At 35.9% G+C, this 13,155-nt stretch overlaps 1 long non-coding RNA gene across 4 annotated transcripts in view; it reads right to left on the reverse strand.

Annotated features, from left to right (window-relative positions):
- Positions 1–7,730: 7,730 nt before the first annotated feature.
- Positions 7,731–13,155, reverse strand: part of LOC143661778 (uncharacterized) — a 127,732-nt gene continuing 122,307 nt past the window's right edge. For 3 of the 4 annotated variants that reach the window (XR_013164833.1, XR_013164832.1, XR_013164830.1), the window contains one exon: positions 8,097–8,203. This is a non-coding gene — a long non-coding RNA (uncharacterized LOC143661778). Of the gene's footprint in view, positions 7,903–8,096; positions 8,204–13,155 lie in introns of those variants that run through there. The other variant, XR_013164831.1, reaches the window with a different exon arrangement.

The raw sequence follows: 13,155 nt of genomic DNA on the forward strand, positions 1-13,155 counted from the left end.
ATGTCTAGTGTTCATTCATCTGCTAGGAAAGACATCACCCAAGCCATTATTTTTGGATAATCAAGTCATCCTCATTAATGCCCACCTCATATTACCAAAGGAAAAGCAGAAGAAGAAGTTGCATATGATTCCGTAAATCTAATGTGGCACCAGGAGCTGGCTCATGGCTATCAGATAGTGAAAATGCCACCACTATTCCCATTGGCCAACCCTCTGTACGGTGTGACATCTATCTAATAAAATGCACTCTCTAAGAAAAAGCTAAGTACTTTTTTGTAGAAATACAACCTGAAGGAATTGTCCTTAACTTTGTATTTCAACTAGACCACTATTTATAAACTTCTCCCAAAAAGAAATTCTGGAGTTTCTGACAAGGTCAACCAATCTTAAATCCCTTTGTAGCACTATATTGCATATTCAGTTCTTGTCATCCTCTGTAAAGATGGAACAGACTATCCATGTAGGTAATACATATTCATAGGTAATATGCGTCCCTTATAAGAGTTCCCAGTACACTCCCGTCTCCCAGTACAGAACATATTGTTCTAGTATAAATAATTACAATTTTGTCAATTTACTAACAGCTCCTATTACCAAAATCTTTAATCCATTCAGTTTCTTTTCTCTAAAACATTCTATATTTCTTTCCATGCCTTGATTCTGTGGCTCAACTCTTCCCTTGTTTTTTTTAAATTTCTGTCCATGGCCCACTGTTCTTCTGATGAGTATTTTCTCTGAATGATCATATTCACTTTTCAACTACTGTGTGTTTTCTCAGACTACCCAATCTCTCCGTTCTATAAATCAGACTCATGTCACCAACCACCTGCCTGATAGCTCCACTTTCATCGCTTTTTTTGTTCAAAATAGAAATAATTAAAATATACATTAAATTTACAAAATGAAGCAATTAATCTAGACTTTAAATGTGTTTCATTTTCTAAAATGACACCATTATCCACCAAGCCATCTAAAATAAAATTGTCTCTGCCTATTTTTTCTTCCTTAAAAGCCTTATCCCCATACACAATCCAATTGGCCATCAAATCCTATTGATTCCACTGTTTTTATGTCATTGTTTGTGTCTATTTTCTGTTTCATTTGCCACTCACTTAGGCTAAAGTCCTGTAATTTATTATCCAACGTAAAAGAGTCCGTTAGTGCCCCTGGCTATAATCTGACCGTCTTCACCCCACCCCACACCTACCTTCTACATGACTGCAAGTCTTCCCATGACATCCTCATTAAAATCTTTTCAAGGCACTTTCAACATTTCTTTCAGGATAAAAGCGTGGTACATAATTCCTTTCAAGTTCAGGAACCTGCCTACGACTCCAGGCTATTTCTCATATTCTTTGTCTGAGTATGAACACACAATTCAACTTTCGCTTGAAAAGTGTTTTGCTCATTCCCATCTTTTTAATCTTTCTACTTCTACTAAAAACAGATATGAACTTTGGCTTTCAAAAATATTCTTTAAGCCCCAAAGTGTCATGGACACTTGCTCTATGATCCTGGAGACCCCATACAGTATTCTTATATAACTATCATGCTTTATTGTGTTCAACAATTCACTAGTCTGTCCTTGTTATATGCCAAGCCTTTGAAGGCAGGGGCCTGGCTTTAGGTAATTTTTATTGCTAACATCTACTATTGTGCTCAGTAAATATTAGGTGCTAGATAAGCATTTTCTCAGTAGAAATATAATGTACAAAAAATGTGAAAAAGAGATAAGTTGACAACTTCCAGTCAAGTAGGAGGGTACTGTAAGTTGCTCCATGATGCTCTTCCTTCTGAGGATCAAAAACTGGGAAAGCCATCTTCATCAGAACTCTGGAAAACTATTAAAAGGCTGCAGTAATAGGGCAAGTTCAGTAGAAGTTAAATAAACCGTAAAATAAGTTTTTATGTTGCTCTTGCTGGTGAACTGTGAAATCAGCCTCCGCTCCTATTGTAGGTCTCTGACTTTGTAACAGAAGGAGAAGAGTAGCCCCATTTTCGTATACTGGGGTGCCTGTATGTTGGTTTCAATTATAGGTGGAAGCTGGAAAGTTTGAACCAGGAACTCATCTCTGGCTCACCCTCCAAGAACTTGCCCTGCAGTCAGAAGCAACTTGCAAACAGCTAACTTGTATAAGAAACAATTAAGTCAAAGAACGCTGGGGCAAAGTATTACTGGATTTAAGACATACAATAGAACATGCAGTAGGAGGGGGAAGGTCTATTTCATAGAACGTAGAAGAGACATTCAGATTCCTGTAAATATGGGAATTCTTAACGCCATAAGCAATCACAAGGACAAACCTAGGACAAAATTCAGGCTCAAAAAAGGAGAGGAAGAGCTCTATACTTCACTTGTACTCTGGGGAGATCTGCTTGGTAAGAGGGCTAAATCTGTGTAGGCACCAGCCTGCACAGAGCCAATTTAGAACGAAAACTGTTCTTTACGTTTAGTTTGTTTTGTTAGCTCTTGGCACTCAAGAAAATCTCTGTTATTCCACTTGCTGGCTGCAGTCTTAAAGAACAGACAATCCAGGGACTAAATCTGAGAGAAAGTACCTTGAGGTATAACAATGTACAATTGTACAAGAGATTACAAGACAAACAAAATAACAGGAAAGTATGGCCTATCTAAAGGAACAAGATAAAAATTCAGAAACCATCAGTGAAGAAGAATAGATTTTGGACATACCACACAAAGAAAAAAAAAACTAATATGCTCAAAGAGATAAAGGAACACATGAAGAAAGAACTCAATGATAACAGAAATTTGGGATTGAACAATCTGAGAATCTCAATAGAGATACAGAAAATTTAAGATGGAACCACACAAAAATACTGGAGTTGGAGACCATAATAATTGAAATAAAAAATTCCTAAAAAGATTTCAACAGCTATCAGAGCTGGCAAAAGAAAGAATTCCTGGACTTAAAGACCAGGCAGTTCAAATGATCCAAGCAGAAAGGAAGGAAAAGAATGAAGGAAAAGTGCCCAGAGCCTAAGACATCTGTGGGACACTGTCAAGCATAGCAATATATGTGTCATGGGAGTCCTAGAAAGAGAAGAAAGAGAACAAGGAAGAAAAAATATTCAAAGAAATAATGATGGCAAACTACCCACATTTAATGAAAGACATAAATACACACATTCAAAACTCAAAGTGAACCCAAACAAAATAAACTGGAAGAGAATCATGTCCAGGCATGTAGTAGTCACACTGTCAAATTCCAAGGACAAGTAGAAAGCACTAAAAGTTGCAAAGAAAAGCAATATAATATGCACAAAGGAGACTAAACAAGATTAAAAACTTATTTCTCATCAGAAACCATGGAAAGAGTACTGTATTATTAGTAGTTACTTTAAATACAAATAAATTATACTCTCTATTCAGAAGGCAGAGATCAATAGATAAAAAAGTAATTTTACACTGTTTACAAGAAACTAACCTATTGAGACTCCAATATTTGTACACAGATGTTGACAGCGGCATTATCTACAAGTTCAGAAAGTTGGAAGCAACCCAAGTGTCTGTTCTAGTTTGCTAGCTGCTGGAATGTGATATACCAGAAACAGAATGGCTTTAAAAAGGGGTAATTAAATAAGTTTCAAGTTTACAATTCCAAGGCCACAAGACTGTCCCAATTAAAGCAAGTCTATAAAAATGCCCAAATTAAGGCACCCACAAGAGGTTACCTTCACTCAAGAAAGTCTGATGAAGTTCAGGGTTTCTCTCTCAACTGGAAAGGCACATGGCAAACATGGCGACATCTGCTAGCTTTCTCTCCAGGCTTCTTGTTTCACGAAGCTCTCTTGGAGACATTTTCCTTATCTCCAGAGGTCTCTGGCTGTGTGGGCTCTTATTGCATCATTCTGCTCTGTTGCTCTCCGGTCATTCTGAAAAGGACCCTCTCCAAAATGCTTCCTCTTCTAAAGGATTTCCGACAAACTAATGAAGACCTACCTGGAATAGGTGGAGTTGCATCTCCCTCTAATGAAAGGTTAATAACTACAACTGGCTGAGTCACATCTCCATGGAGATAATCTAATCAAGTTTACAACCTATAGTACTGAATAGGGATTAAAAGAAATGGTTGCTCCCATAAAACTGGAACAAGATTAAAACACGGCTTTTCTAGGGCACATAATCCTTCCAAGTCAGTACATTGTCTATCAGTAGCTGAATGGATAAACAAAATGTGGCATATACATCAATGAAGTATTATTCAGCAGTGATACAGAATGATGTTCTGATACATGAGATAACACGGATGCACCTTGAAGATGTTATTTTGAGTGAAATAAGCTAAACACAAAAGGAGGAAGGTTATATGATCTCACTGATTTACATAAATTAGAATAAGCAAATTCATAGTGTCAGAAGCTATAATACAGATTATTAGGATATTGGGTGGTGGCAGGGATTGGGGCGTTAATACTTAGTTGATAAATTGTTTCTGTTTGGGGTGATGGAAAATTTTGGTAATGGATTATAGTAATGGTAGCACAACATTTTGAATGCAATTAACAGCACTGAATTATATATTTGAATGTTGTGACAAGGGAAATTTTTAGGATATATATGTTACTAGAACAAAAATTTAGAAACATAATGACAGAGGACTGTACAACACAAATTTTGGATACCAATGTATTCTATGGACTATAATTACTGTCCAATTATAATAATATTGACTCATCCAATATAACAGTTACCTTAATAATGGAAATTGTTAAAAATAGGGAGAAATGTTGTGCATGGCTGGTATATTTGACATAAATTTTACTATAAATCTAAAACTTCTTTACTAAAAAAATAAATTTAAAAAAACATGTAAAAGGGCAGGCCACTGTGGTTCAGCAGGCAGAGTTCTCACCTGTCATGCTGGAGACCCGGGTTTGATTCCTGGTGCCTGCCCATGCAAAAATAAAAACAATAAGGAAAAGGTGGTTAGCCTTTATTACCCCATTCCTATTCTATCCCTGCCTATTGCCAAAGTATTCTCAAAACTGAGAACTCACCCTAATAATAATATTATTTAAAAATAGATAGTTTCTGGTGTCTCTGTATCACTAGATGCTTAAAACTACATGATTTTGTGGAAAAGGTGTGCTGATTTACTCATTCAGCAGTAGCTCCAGACATCAATAAACTCCCATTGGAATGAAGTCAAAAATATGCATAAGGATTACATCCTCCAGGCTGGAATATGATTTCTGCTTCTCAGACAGAGGACTTAGAGAATGATCTGCATATAACCTCAGTGGGAGGATTGGAAACCAACTCACTCTTCTAAGAAGAGCTCTGAGCATCTTGTACTTTATTTTTCCTCTTTTATTTTATGGGTCACATATAAGACTATGTATCCAGATGGGATTTCGTGGTGTCAATTACTGCTATGTGGAGTCATGATAATTATTGGCTTTACAAACTCTCCATGTAGGGTTCAAAGTGCGTTTGTATACATAATATTAATTCATTAACATGTCTTTGATTATTTAGCAATCATTTTAAATCCCTGAAAACAAGCATCAATGTCCAAATATGTATACGGATTCCATGTGACTTTATTTAATTCAATCAATTTATATTTACCATGCACCTACCACATGTTGATTATCAGACAAAGGACCAAAGGTGTGAGGTGTGGATGTTGTATTAAAGGAACTTTACATTTATATTGGATGTGATGCAGAGGAGAGAAGATATGCAGGCATAGAATTAAAGAAGTTAAATGTCCTATTGTTTGGTCTTTATGTATATTGTTTACTTGAGGACACGTGTCTCCGAACTATAATCCCAGGGTCACATGAAAATCGGGTTATTAGAAATATTCTGTTTTTCTAAATTGTAATTCTCAAATACTTCTTTAATCTAAGAAGCTTATGAACTAGCCAATTTATAATGCGAAATCCTGTGCTATTAAAACATCAGTCAAAAGGCTTCTTGTGATGATTTATAAATGTGATGGAATTTTACAATTTAAACTCAGAATATTTTGAGTCTGAAGTCCTGGTTCTACCCATCAGGTGGGTAATTCTACTTCTAGGGGCTCTACTAAGGAAATGCCTGAAGGATATAAAAAGAAATTGTTTTATGCAAATGATGTTCAAATAGAAATGTTATGATGACATCAACACAATAAACAATCAGGAATTGATACAAATATTGAATAGTTGGCCAGTGATCAAGGCAATTACATAGCCAATAAAACAATATTTTCTCTAAACTTATGTTAGAAGAATTTTTTTGCTATAAGAACTTTTTGCTATGATTGTCATTCAAGAATAAGAATTATATATATAAGTACATAAAATTAAACAAGGTATGTATTTAAAAAGGGGCTTGTATGTTATATCTATTTAACATTTAAATGGCTTTTATCTAAGTGGTAGAATATAACACTTTTTACTCCCTTTAATTCTACTTTTAAGTATTTTAAGTTTTAAAAATGATGGGTATATATCAGAACTGCACTGAAAAATAAAAATTTTATTTTAACAACCAAATACAAGTAAATGGAATTTGGTTAAGATCTAGAAAGCCTAGCACAATCCATCTTTTCTATTTTCTGGAATGACAATTGCTAATTCTCTTTTTGACTTCTAATATTCCAGCTAGTAAGTCAAAGATCATAGAAATTTGAACTCATAGGATTCATTCTGCAAATTGTAGTTTTTTGAAGTCATACAAAAAACTAACACTCATGAAATAGTATATAAAATAATGACCAGATTCTTATCACATGTTAGTGCCTAATGTTTTTCTCTGTTTGCAAATTTGCACTTCAATTAATCCTAGCTTTAATGGATTTATTTAAAGTCTACATCAATTTTTCAGCTAGCACTAATTCTATTCTTAAGTTTCTAGGTAACATGCTAACCCTGTGAAGAACGTTACAACTAACCAGGTTAACGGCCAACGGTGGAGTAGTGAATCTTACCATATTAGGTGTTTAGGTAGAAACTTCCCTCTCTGCATTGAACTACCCTATATAAGTACAATTATTAAAATGTGCTCTTAGAGATTTTAACAGCTGTTTGACACCAATGCAAAGAGTTTCGATGGAGCTGTTTATGAGAATCCTGTATTTAATACATGATTATTCTGTAAATCCATAATTTCTTAATAAAGAAAAAGTAGTTTAAAATAACCCATATAAACTCTAAATTTGATGTTTTTTTTAATAGCTCTAATACCTACATTGCAGAAAACACTAAGTATAAGGTTAAGATGAGAAGTGTAAGTGCTAAATCTCTGATGTAGTTGATCTCAAGGTCCATGAACTCACAGCTGCAAGACGGTCTGTGCGATTGTACGGGGGAAGTTTCACTATTGTAAAGCCTGTTTAGATACGTGAACAGGTTACCGGTTCCACCATAGTCATTATCCAGGGTAAGAAGGACAAGAAGGCTACTTCCTTTCTGAAAAATAATCTTTGATTTCCGTCTTTGATATACTTGTCCCACACATAAAGCTCAGATGGGAGTAATAAAAGTCTCGTACTTCTTTTGAGATTAAATAATTCAGATTGGTCCACGATTTCATATCTGGAATAGCAGACTAAGTTTAATTCAATTTTAAAGAGCTGTGAAAAGATTTAAGATAATAGAACTATGCTACCTTATTAATACAAGGTGAGGAAAGCCAAAAAGGTGAACTGATAGAGAAAAAGTCTCTTGAAAGAAATGAAACTAGAAAAGATACAATTGCCTATCTTACGCATGGGAAATAATTTATTACCAATGTAGGTCACTTTAAAAAGGGAAGTTTCAGCATCCTTTCTCAGTGGACTTCAGCAAATCTCTATATTTCTTCATCTGTAATTTTTGAGTTATCCAATCTGATCTTGATGAGTATGGCTGCCAACAAATTTATTCTGATTTTCTTTGTTGTTTGTCCAACTATCAAGCCAAAAGTAGTTAAATGAAACTGGCATGAGCAGGTTAGGGGAAGGAGAGTAGGTTAGATGATGACAATTTACATTTTGACATAATCATTTTGATAGACTATATTGATATTATGTTCAACAGAATGAAGCATGGAAAACACATTTTAGAAGTAACACAAATTTGTTTTTCCACAGTCCAGAAGACAGACTCATTTTAGGCCAGAAGAAAAATGACTTCTAGTCACATTTGTTGTAGGGCAAATACAATGGATGTTAGCAATTTCTCCATCTTGTTGGCTTATTGGTTCAGCACTCTATCAGATGAAAAAAGCAAGTATATAATCATTAATTGGCTGTAACACAAGGGCACCTTTAGGCTAGGAGGAAACAAACTGTGTTGAAGGAATATCACTGACGAGGATAGTACTGCTATTACAGGAACATAGACTAATAAATTCACACATCACTAAAACACAATGTAATGTAAAAACATACACACATACGTGAAGTGACCTATTTACATCATAGTGTGTGGGAACAAGGAACTAACAATCTAAAAGGAGCAATTAAATTTTCCAGTAAAGATAGTTGATACTTTAATCATAAGTATATAATTTAATGTCTGAGAACAAAACATGTAAAAGATAACTGAATCATAAGCTGTTAGTAATATCAGTGCCCCATTCAAGTATCATGAAAAAAATAACAGTATCATGACATCCACAAACTTATTTGATTAGTTTACACAGACACACATGCAGATATACCTACGAATCAAATGCATGTGTATATAGGCAATTGCTGTGGTTTGCTAAAGCTGCCAGAATACAATATGCCAAAAATGGAATGGCTTTTATAAAGGGGATTTATTAAGTTACAAGTTTACTGTTCTAAGGTCTTAAAAATGTCCATACTTAGGCATCTAGAGAAAGAGCCCTTGACTCTGAAGAAAGGCTGATGTTGTCATAAGTGAGGGCACATGGTCAGCATCTGCAATCCTTGTTCCCGCTCTGTGGTCTTTAGCTTCTGTTTCCAGTGTTTTCTCCACAGGATCTGTGGGTTTGTTTTTGGCTGCTCTGGGGCAAAACTGTGGGTTTCATCTCTTAGCTTACCATCTCAAGGAAGGGCACATGGCCATGTCTGCTGGGCTCTGGTTTCTGCCTAGCTTCTGTCAGTAATCTTGGCCACAGGGACCAAATTTTTTGATGTGGAGGGCCCACCCTCTGCCTTCGAGGCAAACTCTCCCTCTTCACACACATGGATGGAGCTGCTCTCCTCTCCCGGATTATTTGGCTCCAGACCTCAGCTTCCATAGTCCTGACTTTGAAGTAATTTTTTTCCTTCAGTCTGTCCCTTTTCTTTCCCTCTTAGTCCAGGGTGGCAGTTTTTTCATTTATACAGATCTCACAAAAAATTTCTTTGGTTTTCCATGGGAATTTCTGGTTTTTCACACAGCAATCAAAGCCATCAGATGATAGGACCTTCCACAGGTCCTTTCTGGATAACACCATTTCCAACCCTAAGTTTTTCTGAAATGGCGACTAGTTTCATGTTTCTTTAAATCCTCTCATGGAACACTATTCTGTGAGGTCCCATTTTCCAAAAGCTCAGAATTTTCCAAACTATCGGTTTCTGGTTTCTTTTTACCCAAGAGTTCCATTCTCACCGTATCCCTTTCTTGTGGCATTTTACTATAAGCTGCAAGGAGAAACCAGACTGCATTTTCTGCATTTAGTTTGAAAATTTCCTCAGCTAGATATTCAAGTTCTTTCTCTTCAAATTCTAACTTCCAACCAACACCAGGACATAATTTTGTTAAATTCTCTGCCACTTTAAAACAAGAGTCACCTTCCTTCCTGTTTTCAATGACATTCATCTTTTCTATCTATAGCCTCATCAGAGGTGACTCTAGAGTCCACATTTCTACCAACAGTCCCTTCAAAATAATCTAAGCCTTCTCTATTAAGCATAGCACAATTCTTACCAAACCTTCTCCTTAGACATTTAAAAAGCCATTCTAACATGTTTGGTATTTGCAATTCACAGCACTCTATTCCTGGCACCCCTATCTGTGCTAGTTTGTTATGGCTATCAAAAGGCAAAATAACAGACTTGGAATAGCTTTTATAAAGGGGATTTATTAATTTAAAAGTTACAGTTCTACAGTTTTAAAAATGTCCAAATTAAGGCATCCAGAGAATGAGACTTTAGCACTGAAGAAAGGACTAGACAGCATCTGGGTTTCATTTGTCACATGGGAAGGCATGTGGCTGGCATATGCTGGTTCTTGTTACCAGTTCCATTGCCTTTAGTTTCTGGTTCCAGTGGCTTACTCTTTAAGCGTCTGTGGATCCTGACTTAGCTGCTTTGGGGCTTTATCTCTTGGCATCCCACGGAAGAGCTCATGGTGTTGTTTACTGGGCTGTGGCTCCTGTCTAGCTTCTATCAGCTTTTATAGCTTCTGGCATTGCGTAGGGTTCTGCATTTCCAAATATATCCCTCTCTGTCAGTTCTGACCATCTCACTCTGACAGTGTGACTTCAATAAACTAATAAACATGCACCTTGAATGGGCGGAGTCTCATCCCCATCTAATCAAAAAGTCCCACCCACAATTGGGTGTGTCACATCTCCATAAAACCAACCTAATCAAGAAATCCCATCCTACAATATTGAATCAAGATTAAAGGGCATGGTTTTTCTGGGGTACACAACAGTTTCACATTAGTATAGAAATTATATTTTAAAACCATGAAATATTTCATAACCATGAGATATTCATATCTTAACTTGTTTGCTATTCTTCTTTCTTCTGACAACAACAAAAGAGATGACAGGAAAAATAACCATGAACCTTAGAACCAAGAGGTAATTCAATCAAATTCTAAAAGCTTTTGCTCCCACTAAAAATAGAAAATAGCATCTAGGTACACCAATTATGAGTAACAGTCAATTTCCTAACCTATCTTTACACCTTGTTAAGGTGTCAAATGGAGCCCACATTGATGAGTCCAAAGCAAGCAAAATACTTTTATTCATGTTAGAAAAAACATTCAAGGGAGAAATTATATTTCCTTACGTATTTGTTGGGGATTTAACATAGTCCTATGGCATTTTCTCATTCTGAAACATCTACTTGATGACAGAGGAACATAATCTTGCTTCAACTAAAGAAAGTCAACATCAAGTCTGTGTTCATACCACTGGAGAGATTGTTCTGATTCCTTTAAGGTTGCGACTAAGGTAAACCCTGGTATGCTTTGATTTCCCACTCCTGGTGAGCATGTAACACAATCCACATCATGTTCTCCTTTGGGGTGGTCTGGAATTAGGCAACTCAGAAAAGCATTTCTTAATCTCAATCCATTCCTGTGGGTGTGAAACCACTGTAGATAGGACTTATTAAGAGGTTTTCTCTAGTTTAGGTGTAACCATACTGACTCAGGATGTGTGTTACCTTATTTCTGGAGACCTTATAGAGAAGTCTGTGGAGAAGAAGCCATGGGAAGAAGTGTGAAGTCAATGGAACCAAGAGGAGAATGGAGAAGATGTCATCACATTCATTGATATGGGACAGAAAAGCCAAGTACCAAGGAGTGCTGAGAACCAGCTCCAAATGCTACAGTCTTCAAGGGAGAAAACAATACCTTGCTGATGTCTCAAGTTTGGATCTCCAAGCTCGGGAAGCCAATAAATTCTTATTGTTTAAGCCAACCCATTGCATGGTTGTTATTTTATCAGCTAGAAAACTAATATAACTTTCTTATCAGGATCCCAAGTTCAAAGGACACAAACTACAAAAGACTAACTAAACAGTCTGAATGTAAGGACAAGACCATAAAGAATAGTGTTCTCCATCACTTTATCACTAGTTCAAGAAAATGAGTTAAATAATTATTCTAATACAATCCACAATCAAATACTCCTTGGCCCTTGGCTTTCCTGTCACATGGAAATGCACAGGAGGGTGTCTTCTCCTTTCTTTCTGGGTTTCATTGACTTTGCACTTTTTCTCATGGCTTTCTTTCTATGGACTTCTCTGTAAGGTCTCCAATAATAGGATTAAGATCTGCCCATTCAGCTGACCACACCTAGACTAAACATTAACTCATAGTAGTTCTTATTTACAATTAGTTCACGCTCCCAGGAATGGATTAAGGACACGTTTTTCTAGGGCACACAACCCCAGACCACCACAGACGTGAACACGCTGTGGTGAGTATCTACATACTCACCGAGTTTGGGAGTTATTTAATCCTATCTCCTTCTTTTTACATTTATAACAGATAGAACATGTGCCAGAAGCTGCCCTCAATGTTTTAGAAGCGTTATGAATTTTAACAACAAACTAACTTTTAACTATCTCATGAATGAGTAAATTGAAGTTCAGAGATATTAAATAACCTTCCCAGGGTCACACAGCTAGCAAGGGATAGAGGTGACATTTGAACGTCCACACCTGGACTTCAGAGCTCGTGCTCATAACCACCATACTGCACAGCCTCCTTGTTTTACCAACTTGTAAAAAACACATTTAAATAACTAACAGTATGTCAGGCAAGTGAGATTCCATATATGGATTCAATCCCCCATGGAGTTGAAAAGATGATACCCAATTCACTCTAATATAACCCCCACCACATGTGTATACACACACACACACACACACACACTTGTCAAAGACTGGTATATCTGGCAACTATTCCATACTGATTATATAGATTTGCTGACACAACAAATCAGATAATATAGGGTGGATATCAAAATCAACTTAGACAGGGAGATGTCATTATGTAAAGAGAATTAATTTACAGCGTAGTAGCTTTGACTTATTTCAAAGTGATAGCACTACTTTTGATACTGCAATTATTCAAAGATTATAAATACCAAAGACACAGGGATCATTATAATTGTTCATTTCAATGATATTTTTATATGACATTTGATAAGAATGAGATAAAAATCCAAGTTTGGATTCAGTTTTATGCATTTATAAAGGAGAAAGATATTAGATTATGTTGATTGTAGCAAAATCAAATACAACTGAACACCAGTTGCTAAACTTAAGAGTAGATGCCATATGAGTACTTGCTCATTGATATCTTAGATAAATGAATTACAGTAATTTAAGTTTCTTTTGTGACACTATTGTACCTTTTCAATCATATCTTATTAAACCAAACCCATACTTGAAATAATCTTCAATTGCAGTTTCCTTTTTTCTGCTTGAATACCAGAAATTTTTCATAGTGCAGAAAGCAATAAAA

Source organism: Tamandua tetradactyla, chromosome 17, assembly GCF_023851605.1.
Source record: "Tamandua tetradactyla isolate mTamTet1 chromosome 17, mTamTet1.pri, whole genome shotgun sequence".
NCBI classification, from domain to species: domain Eukaryota; kingdom Metazoa; phylum Chordata; class Mammalia; order Pilosa; family Myrmecophagidae; genus Tamandua; species Tamandua tetradactyla.